A 14,648-nucleotide genomic window follows, 5' to 3' on the forward strand; every position below is an offset into this window, starting at 1 on the left:
TGACATTTAGTCCTCCTTCTGAAGTATCCGTGCCCACTGTGTGACCCGTGCCAGTTAAACATTTAACTAGATAGGTAATGGTGTATGTGTTTGATCCAGAATCACTCCCTCCTCTCCACAAAACCTTTTGATGTGGTCAAACAATCTCTTTTAATAAACTGTTTCCAAAACTCTTTTCTATCTGCAATAAATTGTGGCTCCCTTCTCTTTCTTCCTTCCCCTTCTCTCCCTCTTCTCTTCTCTCTCTTTATCACCCTCTCTTTCTATATATTCACGGTTTGAGTTTTGCCTTGCCGCTGACAGTGTCTAGTGTATGTTTGGTAACATCTGTGACCATGATATTTCATGTTTAATTACTGCCCCTTTGAGGGTGATCGAATGAAAAATTGGCAGCAATTTGTTTTTATAAAGACCTGCGAGGTCAGAGTTTACAGTGCAAACAGTGTTCACTGAGCGTGGGGTCTGATTGGAGACTGTTTAAAGCAGTTGGATAAACAACAGCTTCAGAGTTTCAAAATGATCTTTATTTGCTTCCAGTGCATCACTCTATTTCTTAATGCAATATAGGGAGTTCTCTTCAGTGGGCATTTTACCCATTTGCAAAAGTTATTGGGATGACCTCATCAGAAAAAGCTTAATGCATGTGAAAAAAATAAAACTATACATAACTAGTCTATATGTGACCACTTATGAGTCAGCCATGGTTCAATGGGTAGCACTCTTGCCTCTGAGTCATTAGGTCTTGGTTCAAGACTCTTTTAGAGGCTTTTACACACAAAGTCTATGCTGATAGAGTACTGAGGAAATACTGCATTGTTGGAGATGCTATCTTTTGGATGTGATATTAAACCTGTGTCTGTCTGCCCTCTCGGCTGAATGTGAAAGATCCCACAGCACTGTCTAGAGGAAGGACAGGAGAATTCTCCCTGGTGCCCTGGACAACATTCATCCCTCAACCAACATCACTAACGGAAAAACAAACCAACTGATTATTATCACATTGCTGTGGTGGGAGCTTGCTTTGTGTACATTGGCTGTTGTGTTTTTCTACACTACAACGATGATGACATTTCAACGTTACTTCATTGGCTGCAAAATGCTTTGAAATTCCCTGAGCTCAAGTCATATAAATGAAAATCTTTATATTTAATATATATATAGAGGTGGGGGGGGGGAAGAAAGGAATTGCCTTCTGATACAAGCTCACTTTCTCTCCTATTCTTTTCAAACTTTGTGGTATCCTGTACTATTGGCCTTTATCTCAGTTTCCTAATAATGGAGGCTGATTATTTATAACTTCTTATCTTCAGGCAACATAATTTCAAAAAAGGGACCTTCAAAACTCGCCCTAATGGGAAGGCAGTGTAATATCTGCCATGCCGGAGATATTTATAACAGATGTGGAAAAGACGTTTCCTCTTGTGGGAGAATCTATAGGGGTGACCGTTTAAAAATAAGGGGTCACCCATTTAAGACAGAGATGAGGAATTTTTTTTTCTCTCAGAGGGTTGTGATTCTTAAGGAACTCTCTTCCTCAAAAGGCAGTGGAAGCAGAGTCTTTGAATATCTTTAAGGCAGAGGTAGATAGATTCTTGATAAGCAAGAGGGTGATAGGTTATCGGGGGTAGGCAGGAAGGTGGAGTTGAGATTAAAATCAGATCAGCCGTGATCTTATTGAATGGTGGAGCAGGCTCGAGGGGCCGAGTGGCCTATTCCTGCTCCTAATTCATATGTTCATATGTATATACTTTTATTTTTTTCAAAGGAAAATCCCTTAAATTGTTCTCCCCTTTAGTGAACCTAAAGTATGTACTGCTGCAGGCAAAGTCAGACCTGCTGCTAAGCCTTTGATAATGTTACTCTATACTGGTCACTAAAAGACATGCAAACTTGCAATGAGGACAAATGTCATTCAATAAAAAGGGAATACTCTCCACTTGCCTGAGTGAGTGTAGCTGTAACAATACACCATCCAGGCCAAAGCAGTTTGGCAGATTGGCACCCTATCCACCACCTTGAACATTCACTCCCTCCACCATGAGTGCATCATGGCAGCAGTGTGTACCATCTACAAAATGCACTGCAGTAACAGGCCAAGCCTCTTAGGACAACTCCTTGCAAACTGGCGACCTCAACCACCTAGCGAGACAAGGGCAGCAGCTACATGGGAACACCACCAGCTGCAAGTTCCACTCCAAGCCACTCACCATCCTGACTTGTAAATATATCACTGTTCCTTCACTGTCACTGGGTCAAAATCCTGGAACTTCCTTCTTAACAGCACAGTGGGTGTACCTACACCACTTGGACTGCAGCGGTTCAAGAAGGCTGCTCACCACCACCTTCTCAATGGCAGTCAGGGATGGGTGATGTGGTCTTGCCAATAAGGCCCATATCCTGAGAAAAGTATTTAAAAAAATGTTTTCCTCACCTCTTGAGATTAGCCCGCGCCTTAATTGTGCAGCTGAGGTGGGACATGAGGGACGGTGAGCTGTGCTCCATGCTGTGGGTGGTCTTCTCCATCTTTCAACACATTGAGACATTTTCGAAGACACCTTGCTGCCCTCTTCATCGGGGTGGAGGGGATTAGGGGGAGGCAGAGCAGATGTAGTCAGAATGAAGCTATGGGCTGGGGAACCATTCTAGTGCTTCAGTGAGCAAAGCAAATACATAAGAGGCTGGGCAAAATAATTAAGCTTCAAAGGTACATGATATCACCGCCAGGAATAATTCTATGTCTGAACTTTCACAACCATTTCTATCCATCATCGAGTTTACCTGGGTGACAAGGCTTTCAGCAAACATTACTAACCAACACTAAGCACACACCCAGAAAGTCTTTGAAGTTAAAGAGTCATCATAAACTGCCGGAAGGCAAACCTCTCTCACCAATCCTCTACTAATATCGGAGCATAATGATGTTGTTCACAGTGAGAAACTTCAACAACTGGTGTTAGGAGAAGTTAATTGATTCTGCTTAATTCCCAGATGGGGAGTCGCATTTGAAGCAAGTTGAAAAAAGGACTTGCATTTCATACGATGCTTTTCGTAACCTCAGAATGTCCCAAAGTGCTTTGTAGTTGATGTATTTCTCTAGGAAACACAGCAACCGATTTGTGCACAGCAAGGTCCCTCAAACAGTCATGTGATAATGATGATGTAATCTATTTTAGTCATGTTGGCTGAGGGACAAATTTTGGCCAGGATACCAGGGAGAACTCCCCTGCTCTTCTTCAAGATACTGCCATGGGCACATTTATACTCACCTGTGAGGGTAGACAGAGCTTGGTTATCTCACCCAAAAGATGGTACTTCCAACAGTGCAGCTGTCCACACTCAGTCGTGCACTGATGTATAAGCCTATTTGAAACAACTTAGAAAAGACTAAGCTCCAGATTTATCCTTCAGTGTCTGGCTTTTTATTCATTCACGGGATCTGGGCTTCGATGGCCATGCCAGCATTTATTGCCCATCCCTAACTGCCCTTGAGAAGGTGGTGGTGAGCTGCCTTCTTGAACTGCTGCAGTCCATGTGGTGTAGGTACACCCACAGTGCTGTTAGGGAGAGAGTTCCAGGCTTTTGACCCATCAACAGTGAAGGAACATCGATATATTTCCAAGTCAGGATGGTGAGTGACTTGGAGGGGAACTTGCAGGTGGTGGTAGTCACATGTGTCTGCTGCCCCTTCCAGATGTTAGTGGACGCGGGTTTGAAAGGTGCTGTCTAAGCAGCCTTGGTGAATTCCTGCAGTGCATCTTCACCTTTCTCTTCTTCATATGCTTACAAGCTTTTATTTATAGGGACACACATTACATATCATGCACCTCCAACCCAGCAACCAGAGTTTCAGTCTGGTGCTATTTAAAAGAGCACAGGTGAATCCCTAACTAATGCCTACCAACTGAATACAATTTTTAGGTAGTCCTTCAGGATCGAGGATAATTCTGGTTTAATGAGTTCTAAGATGGCTGATAAGTCCAATGTGTAATCTGCAGACTCTGCCACATGTGGTGCAGGTGATGCTTGAAAGGTTGGGTAGATGGATTGTTTGGAGGTTTGTGCACTCCCTCCGACACCTTGACTTCATCTCTGCACGTTCCTGTGGAGTCTCTCGATGAGTTTGGTGCCTTCCCAAATGAACCTTCTCCATTTTGGTCTGTCAGAAGCCAGGGATTCCTATGAGTTGCTGGGGATGTTTGACCTCTTCAGGGATGCTTTGGTACGTCCCTAAAGCTTTTCCGCTGAGGCAGAGCTGGTTTTGAGTGGTTAGTGTCTCAATGCTGGGTAAATTGGCTTGGGAGAATATGCTTCTGGGATACAATTAAACACCCAATTAAAAAACAATGAACAGATTTTGTGCTCGGATTCCGCAGTTGGACCTGAACACATGACCTACTGACACACAGGCAAGTTTGCTACCACTAAGTCATAGCTGACACCTGGAAATCCAGCTTGGACATAGGCTTAGACTACAATACCATCAGTTCTCCAACTCTCACGCCTTGACTATGGCTTCCCAGTGGACTGTAGAACCAACTCCTCGCCATGGTCTTTACAGGATGGAGAGTGGACGCTGAGTGGGTAGAGGGGGAAAGGAGGGGAGTTGCGAGATTTGTGGGGGGGGGTGGGTGGGTGGGGAAGTGAAAGCAGAGTCGAAGAGGGCAGGAGGTGGCAATGTGAAAATCTTGAGGTTGGAAGTTTCCAAGGGATGGTTGTGGTTGGTGGGCGTCGGGGGGGGGTGGATGTGTTTGGGGGATTTGCAGGGGGGGGGGGGTTGGGGGGTGGATGGGTTGGGGGGCAGTTGCGGGGGGTTGGGGGGGGGGGGGGATGGGTTGGAGGGTATTTGCAGGAGTGGATGGGTTGGGGGGTAGTTGTGGGGGGGGTTGGGAGGGGTGGATGGGTTGGGGGGGAGTTGCAGGGGGGGGGCGCGGAACGTGTATTTGCAGGAGCAGCTGGAAATGGAAAGTAGGCCGATGTTTGAATCCGTGCTCAGGAATGTCAGGCCGGAGGTGAGCTCACAGGGAAGGAAGAACGAGGCCTTGGAGTGATTGAAAGTGAGAGCTGCAACTTTCAAGTCGCTGGGAAAGGTGAGCTGTGCATTTCTAGGGTCAATGATTCATTATGCAGCACCGTAACTACATGAAAGGAGGCTGTTCAGTCCATCCAACACCCCGCTCAGTGCCGGCTCACCTCCTGTTGCTGATTTATCCAGTTCTTATGAAGCCATGTTTGCAGCTTTCCAGACAGAATTCCAGACAGCGTCAGTGATTTCCCTGTTTACTCAGGGTGCTACTCGCAGTTGCAGGGGGGCGTTGGGGGGGACACTTGACCCAGTATTACATGCACATGACTGGTCTCTCCCATTTGCAAGAGCACATTTATCAAAAGGGAAAGTCTATATGTTGTCTCATACTCTGAAATGAAAACAGGAAATCCTGGATACACATGGAGACATATTCAACACCAACAGCTGGCAAATATATGGGGAGGTTTATACAAAGGGGGAGCTGCACGTCAAGCAGGATGCCAGAGGGGTCAAGGCATGGAACTGAAAATGTGGACAAGAACTGGATTTTTAGGAGGTAAGATTTGACATAAAAGGTTGGGTTTCTAGGGAATTAATTTCCGAATACCTCCTACTTTTTTATTCTTATTTGGGAAATGGGCATCATTGGCAAGGTCAGTTTTTGCTGCCCATCCCTTTATTGACATTGAATAGATGATGACGAGCTGCCTTCTTGAACCACTGCTCTCTATTTGGTGTAGCTACACCCACAGTGCTGTTAGGGAGGAAGCTCTGGGATTTCAATCCTGGGACTGAGGGAGTGCTGCACTGTCAGAGGTGCCACCTTTCAGATGGGTGGATGCAATGCAACAAATCGCAGCGCATTATTTCAAAGAAGAGCAGGGGGGGGGTTCCCCCTGGTGTCCTGGCCAATGTGTTATTCCAAAATCAACATCACAAAACCAGATTATCTGGTCATTATCACATTGTTGTTTGTGGGATCTTGCTTTCTGATATTACAACAGTGACTGCACTTCAAAAGAACTTCATTGGCTTTTTAATGCTTTGGGACATCATGTAAGGTGCTATATAAATGCAAGTCTTTCTCTTCCTTTTTACAGTATGACATAAGTCTGCGAATACTTCATTGTACCATCTTTTCACTAGATCCACACATATCAAAAATGCATCAGTCTCAGTCTTGAACGATTCAATTTACCCTCAGTATCTACAGGCTTTTGAGTTTGGCTTTTGTGTGAAGAAGTGCTTCCTGATTTCACTCCTGAATGGTCTGGTTCCTATTGTACATTATGCCTCTGGTCCTGAATTCCCCCATTCTCCCCCATAGGTAGCCAGACATTGAAGAATAGAACTGAAGCCTAGTCTTTTCTTTTTATACATTCACGGGATGTGGGCTTCACTGGCCATGCCAGCATTTATTGCCCATCCCTAATTGCCCTTGAGAAGGTGGTGGTGAGCTGCCTTGAACTGTTGCATTTAGGGAGTGCTGTTAGGGAGGGAGTTCTGGGATTTTGACTCAGTGACAGTAAATGAATGGCGATATATTTCCAAGTCAGGATGGTGAGTGATTTGGAAGGGAACTTCCAGGTGGTGGTGTTCCCCTCTATCTGCTCCCTTGTCCTTCAAGATGGTAGTCATCCTGGGTTTGGAAGGTGATGCCGAGGGAGTTTTGGTGAGATCCTGCAGTGCATCTTGTAGATGGTACACGCTGCTGCCACTGTTCATTGGTGGTGGAGGGAGTGAATGTTTGTGGCTGGGGTGCCAGTCAAGCAGGCTGCTTTGTCCTGGATGATATCCAGCTTCTTGAGTGTTGTTGGAGCTGCACTTATCCAGGCAAGTGGGGAGTCTTCCATCACACTCCTGACTTGTGCCTTATAGATGGTGGACAGGCTTTGGAGAGTCAGGAGGTGAGTTACTTGCCGCAGGATTCTTAGCCTCTGACCATCTCTAGTAGCCACAGTATTTATATGACTAGACCAGTTCAGTTTCTGATCAATGATAACCCCCCAGAATGTTGATAATGGGGGATTAAGCAATAGTAATGCCATTGAACGTCAAGGGGGTGATACTTATATTCTCTCTTGTTGGAGATGTTCATTGCCTGGCATTTGTGTGGCGTGAATGTTACTTGCCACTTGTCAGCCCAAGCCTGGATATTGTCCAGGTCTTGCTGCATTTGGATATGGACTGCTCAGTATCTGAGGAGTCACGAATGGTGCTGGACGTTGTGCAATCATCAGCGAACATCCCCACTTCTGACCTCATGAAGGAAGGAAGGTCATTGATGAAGCAGCTGAAGACGGTTGGGTGGAGGACACTACCCTGAGGAACTCCTGCTGTGATGTCCTGGAGCTGAGATGACTGACCTTCAACAGCCACAACCGTCTTCCTTTGTGCTGGGTATGACTCCAACCAGCAAAAGGTTTTCCCCCTGATTCCCATTGACTCCAGCTTTGCGAGGGCTCCTTAATACCACACTCTGTCAAATGCTGCCTTGATGTCAAGGACAATCACTCTCACCTCAGCCCGGGAGTTCAGCCCTTTTGTCCATGTTGGAACTAAGGCTGTAATGAGTTTAGAAGCTGAGTGACCCTGGTGAACCCAAACTGGGCATCAGATCTCACTCGTAGGCCTGAAAACTCAGGTAGATCCTTTCCAAACTATTCCCATGAGCATTGGAAAGATAAGCAGAGAGATCTAGGGGGGAAAGCACCCCCCCTCCCCGCAAACCCAGAAAACACGAAAGATGGTGCGAGAATCCCCCTCCTCCAGCCAAATAGGAGAACTCCCAGAGGCCGGCATGCTCTTACTGTGACAAAATAGGTCATTCTGCACCGGAATGCTGGAGATTGCACAGCAAGCTAATTGCCCTAGTAGGACTTCACATGAGTGGTCCCCCCAAAGATGCCCCAGTGGGTCGTGCAGCAGCGCAGGCAGAGACTCTCGCTGCAGAAACTTACGCTTTAGAGGACATGGCATGACATGCGTTGGAGCCAGACAAACTCCCAGAGAGCTTGTGGAGATCTGTCCTGTCAGGAGCGATATCCCCCTACCCATCCCAAAATGTGAGCAAGTCCGTGGTACTGCTCGGGGACACAGGGGCCACGTAATCCTTAATGTTGGAGGGAAACTTAAACCTAAACACCCAAACCGCCCCGCACCACCCCCCCTTCCCCCCCCCCATCTCCAAGTCCACCTTGAAAGTCAAAGCACTGATTAGAGGAGTGGGAGGAGGGTCTGCGTCTGCACCCCTCCATAAGGTCCACCAGGAGTGTGACCTTATTCCAGGCCCCGTTACAGTGGGGATTGTCCCTGAGCTACCAGTGGCAGGAATCGATTTCCTCCTGGGAAACGATTTGGCTGGCAGCAAAATGTTAGCCCGTGAAAGCGAAGAGGCCAATGCCAACCAGCGGAAACCAGCAGAATGGCAGAAAGCGGGGGTAGGTCCCCAGGCACCAAAAGATGAAATAGGACCCACACAGACCCCAGAGCCAGAGGTCAAAGGTAGCAAGGACAAAGCCAGGCCAGGAAAACGAAAAGAAGGCCAGGAAAGGGCCCGAGAACCTAAAATAGATTCACCAAGTATCCCAGAATTAAATAGAGACCGGGGAGGTCCTAAAGTAGGGAAAGAAATAGTGAGGGAGATACCCCACCAGCTACGGAGCCTGAAGGAAGTCAGGTTTTTAAACCCAGAAAGGAAAAGGGTAAGGGTTTGCTTGAAGAAGGCCAGCAGAAACCTTCTTTGCAATATTAAATAGGGACAAAGGGAGATCCCAAACTGATCACCAGCTAGGGAGTGTAATGCCCCTCCCCTCAGTCAAAAAGCCACAAGGGTGCGTAGCTGGATCAGCACCTCCTCTTGAGGGCAGATTTGTTCCAGGGAACAAGTTAGGAGAGCTGCCCCCTCCAAAGCCAAAGACCCCAAGCTAGGAAGTCATTGATTGGCCTGGCCAGTAGCTTTATGGCAAATTTAAACGTGGACCAGCAAAGTTCCCAAATTGGTACAGAAAGCAAGAGGGTGATGTCTCACTTAGTTGAAATGGCACCAGGAGGTACAGTAAGAGTTCACCATCCACCAGAGGACAGTAGTGTCTATATTAATGACTCGGATTCAGAGATAGAAGGTACTATAGCTAGATTTGCAGATGACACCAAAATAGGTGGGAAAGTAAGTTGCAATGAAGAAATAAGAAATTTACAAATGGATATGGACAGGTTAGGTGAATGGGCCAAAATTTGGCAGGTGGAGTTTAACATGGATAAGTGTGAGGTTATCCATTTTGGTCGGAAGAATAAAAAGGCAACATTATTTAAATGGAGAGAAACTTCAGAATGCTTCAGTGCAGAGGGATCTGGGTGTCCTTGTGCATGAATCGCTGAAAGCTAGTATGCAGGTACAGCAGGCAATAAGGAAGGCAAATGGAATTTTGGCATTTATTACTAAAGGAATAGAGTATAAAATAGGAAAGTGTTGTTGCAACTGTACAAGGCATTGGTGAGACCACACCTGGAGTACTGTGCACAGTTTTAGTCTCCTTACTTGAGGAAGGATGTGGTTGTATTGGAGACATTTCAGAGGAGATTCACTAGATTGATTCCAGAGACGTGGGGCTTGTCTTATGAGGAGAGATTGAGCAGTTTAGGCCTATACTCGCTAGAGTTTAGAAGGATGAGAGGAGATCTAATTGAGGTATATAAGATGCTAAAGGGGATAAACAAAGTAGATGTGGAGTGGATGTTTCCCCTTGTGGGGCATTCTAGAAAGAGAGGCCATAGTTTTAGGCTAAGGGGTGGTAGATTTAAATCAGAGATGAGGAGGAATTACTTTTCTCAAAGGGTCGTAATTCTGTGGAATTCACTACCTCAGAGTGCAGTGGATGCTGGGATGCTGAATAAATTTAAGGAGGAGATAGACAGATTTTTAATTAGTAACGGGTTGAAAGGTTATGGGGAGAGGGCAGGAAATTGGAGTTGAGGCCGAAATGAGATCAGCCATGATCGTATTGAATGGCGGGGCAGGCTCGAGGGGCTGAGTTGCCTCCTCCTGCTCCTAGTTCTTATGTTCTTATGTAAAAGACACAGCATTTACCCCCCAAGTGGCCCACTGAGGGACATCAACCAGATTGCCTCCCATGCTCACCCACCATAATGCAGAATTGCAAGGTGACCGGACAGGGTTAACCACCCTGTTTAAAATGATTCATAACCCCCCTTCAGGCTACAGCACTGTAACCCAATCCGTTATGGATGCATGACAGGCACCCGCTGGAAGGCCATCTTCCTGTCATCCAGGCCCAGAAAGGCTGGCCCAAGTTCGGGAGCCACCTGCCTGCCTGTTCTCATGCCAACCCAAAGCACCTAGCACCAGGAGCTGGAACTCTCCAGTTGCGCTAGCGCCCTGCTCTCTATCCAACTTTCATTTTATGACTGGAAAGGAGGCTGCATGGTGACCCTCCTCTCGCATTAGTGTGTGTTTAACCCCTAAATTAACCCTTTTACTTCATGCTATCTCTCGCGTTTTCTGTGGGGTTATTAATAAAGAATTGGATCACACCGAAGCTGAGAAACTGGGAAAATGCGCCACTGCATATAAAGGGGAAATTCAAAAACACTTCTCTGTGAACGGACGGGTGGTGAGACGAGAAATCAGGGCTGGTTAAATTAATCCCCTTCCTACCCATAACAGAGGTATAGAGGAAGTTAGAGACCTTGGAGTGAATGTCCACAGATCCCTGAAGGTAACAGGACAGGTCGTTAAGGTGGTTCCGAAGGCGTATGGAATCCTTTCGTTCATTAGCTGAGGCACAGAGTATAAGAGCAGGGAGGTTATGCTGGAGCTGTATAAATCATTAGTTAGGCCACAACTGGAGTACTGTGTGCAGTCTGGTCACCTCATTACAGAAAGGCTGTAATCGCAGTACAGAGGGTACAGAGGAGATTTACCAGGGTGTTTACAGGACTGGAAAATTGCAGCTTATGAGGAGAGATTGGATAGGCTGGGGTTGTTCTCCTTGGAACAGAGGAGGCTGAGGGGAGATTTCATTGAGATGTACAAAATTGTGAGGGGCCCTGGTTAGAGTGGATGGGAAGAGCCAATTTACCTTAGCAGAGAGGTCAGATTTTAAGTGATTGATGGAAAGATTAGAGGGAAGATGAGGAAAGATTTTTCACCCAGAGGTGTTGTGGGGGTCTGGAAATCACAGCCTGAAAGGTTGTACAGGCAGAAACCCCCAGCTCACTTAAAAGGTGTCTGGATATGCACCTGAAGTCCTATAGCCTCCAGGGCAATGGACCTGAAAAATGGGATTAGGCTGGGTGGGCTGGCTTGATTTTTGGCTGGTGCAGATACAATAGGCAGGATGGCCTCTTTCTGTGCTTTAAGATTGTCTACATTTTCTAAATTTTCTAAATATTGGAAAAGGAGGAAAGTGCAGGGATGTGGGGAGAGGGCAGAAGAGTGGCAGTATGTTAATTGCTTCTTTGGAGAGCCAGCACAGACATGATAGACCAAATGGCCTTCTTCTGTGCAGCAACAATCCTATGATTCGTTATTTTGGGGGTGAGCAGGGGAGTCCTCCCCGGTATCCTGGTCAACGCTCATCCCTGAACCAACGGACATACAGGTCATCATCACATAGCTGTTTGTGGGAGCTTGCTGTGAGCGAATTGGCTGTCGAGTGTCCTACAACAGTGACTACAATTCAAAAATACTTCATTGGCTGTCAAGCGCTTCACGTAAAGTGCTGAGTTCGTGAAAGATTCGATATAAATGCAACTTATTTCTTCTTTAAACGATGAGAATTTTCTGGCATTAATTGTTGCCAACAGGTCGGTGTAATTTGCAAATTTATTTGGGCTTAATGCAAATCTCTGCCAGGAAAGGCCTTCAATGCTAAGGCGCTGTTTAATGCACGTAGACAAATAATCCTCTGCATTTTGCAAGTTAATTAAGGTTCTGTGCAGTTTCCCAATCATAAACCTGTCTGTCCAACTCTCACTCACACACACACACACACACACATTCGCAAGGCTGACGTCTCTGATTCCGTACGGACGAATGACGGTGCAAAAACCAGGAAGCATCGACGGCATCTGCAAAGTGAGAACAAAAACCAGATTGGGATCCCTGGAACCGGATTCCGCCCACAGCCAGGTAACAGCGCCACAGGGAATGGGGAATTTGGGATCAATTGAATTCCCCTTGACGCACTCAGTAAAATGAATCTGGGGTCCACATTTTCAACATGTATGAGTGAAGCACTCAAGTGCCTGCAAAGTCTGATCATGTAATTATCACATTAACTTTAATCAACATGGAGTCCATAACGTTACATGTGTTTTTAAAATCGAACTTTAAACCTCACTGTGAGAAATTTTATGTGGGTTTCATTCTGCAGTCACTATCTATCCAAATTGGATAGATACATGGATGGGAGAGGTCTGGAGGGTTATGGACAGGGTGCAGGTCAATGGGACTAGTGGAATAATATTTTGGCACAGACTAGAAGGGCTGAATGGCCTGTTTACTGTGCTGTAATGTCCTATGGTTCTAATATAATATTAAACATTAGATGAACTGGATGATAACACTATACCACTAACCTACAAACTTCATGCATTCACATGAAAAGGCATAACCTAAATTATAAGCGAAATATCGCGGATGCTGGAAATCTGAAAAAAAAAACACCAAATGCTACAAATACTCAGCAGGTCTGGCAGCATCTGTGGAGAGAGAAATGGGGTTAACGTTCTGAGTCCAATATGAAGAGTCATCTTTGACTCGAAACATTGGGTGGAATTTTACACCAGCGAGGTTTTACATTCCGGCCAAAGTCAGTGGAGTTTAGAACAGCTTACTGCATTTTATGGCAACAAGGCCATAAAATTCCTGCCATTAACTCTGTGTCTCACTCCACAAAAGGCGTAACCGGTTGATTTTATTTGGTGTCCGTTAAATAATGGCATTTACGCAAATTTATTAAACATTTCCCTGGTAATATCAGAAATCTTTAGATGCTAAACTGAGGCTCCGCCTGCCCTCTGAGGCAAATGTAAAAGATCCCATGACATTATTTCTCAAGAAGCGCGGGGGGGGGGGTGGGGGGTTATCCTATGTCCTGACCAACATTTATCACTTAAATTGTTAAACCAGATTATCTGGCCATGATCACATGGTTGTTTGTGGGATCTTGCTGTGCACAAATTGGCTGCTGCATTTCCTACATTACTATACTTTAAGAGCACGTCATTGGCTGTAAGGTGCTTTGGGGCTTCCGGAGGCTGTGAAAGGTGCTGGTTCTTCTAGTATCCAAATAATATTTTTTGCTCTTGTGGTTTGGGGAGGAAGAGGAATGAGTCATTTTCACCGCGATACTGGACAGAAGGGACAGGACAGTGGGCTATGACAGAACTTATGACAACGCACCATCTACTTGTAAATAATGAATAAAATATTTTCAGACTGAAGACATTGCCCCTTCAGTAACATTTGAAATCAGAAATGGCTGTCAGTGATATTAATGTCCAACTCATTTGTGTTCCTTATTTAAAAGAGGTTTCAAATGATTTCCACCCCACCCCCCCCCCCACTGTTATTAAAAAAATTCTTGGCTTGTGCAAATTCCTTGCAAAGTTGTTTTTTATATTGTCAATCCCTATTTATCTTGAGAAGGTGTTGGTGTGCCTTCCTATTGAGCTGCTAATCATTTGATACACTGTCTGGCTTGCTAGACCCTTCAGAGGGTAGTTAGGAGCTAAGACATTGGTGTTGGACTGGAGTAACATATGGACCCAGACCGGGTAGGGGTGTCCTTCCCTAAGGAACATTAGTGAGCCATGTTGGGCTTGTAAGAACAATCCAACAGCTTTATCGTCACTTATATTGATGCCAACTTTTATTTCCATTTAAAACAAAACTGAATACAGATTCCCACACTGGGATTTGGACCAGGATACGTTAGCACTTCACTTCTAAGATCAGGTGATTCATTCTCCCGAACTGATAAGTGTGGAGGAAAAGCAAGATTTGCATGAGCTCTTTGGTGGGGAGGGGGCTAGATTTTCCCCTTAAGTTACATAATTTATTTGGGAAAGATGTAAGTGAATTAGGAAAAGGTATCTCAGAGGAGGGAAGACACTTCTGAGATCTGGGCGTGGGGAAGACATGCAGGTAAACCACATTTTGTTGATAGATTTAAATCAAAGTTAGAGTTTGAAAATAGGAAGTTAGTGGGGGGGGGTGGGGGTGTGGTCACTGTCGCACTTTACCACACTGAGAGGCAGAAACAACACTACGCCTCTTAGTAGAGAAGTGGATAAATAGTGCAAGCAGATGAAGGTCCAGGGTTATGGGAGGAGCCCAGTGATTGGATCAAATTAGTTAGCTCTTTCAAAGAGCCAGCAGTGGCTTGATGGGCTGAATGGCCTTACTGCTATGCTCTAACATTCTATTACAATACAGGGATAAACCTCTGCTTTGAAAAGCCACACTTTTTCTTTTAAATGAAGTGTTCAGTAGTTATTGCTGCAATAAATACCAGTTTATTGTCCACAGAGGCCTTGCTCTTGTGCTCTCTGCTGCAGCTGTTTGACTCTCTGCTGCAGAGATTTCAGCTCTGGC

The sequence above is a fragment of the Carcharodon carcharias genome, chromosome 2 (assembly GCF_017639515.1).
Source record: "Carcharodon carcharias isolate sCarCar2 chromosome 2, sCarCar2.pri, whole genome shotgun sequence".
NCBI classification, from domain to species: domain Eukaryota; kingdom Metazoa; phylum Chordata; class Chondrichthyes; order Lamniformes; family Lamnidae; genus Carcharodon; species Carcharodon carcharias.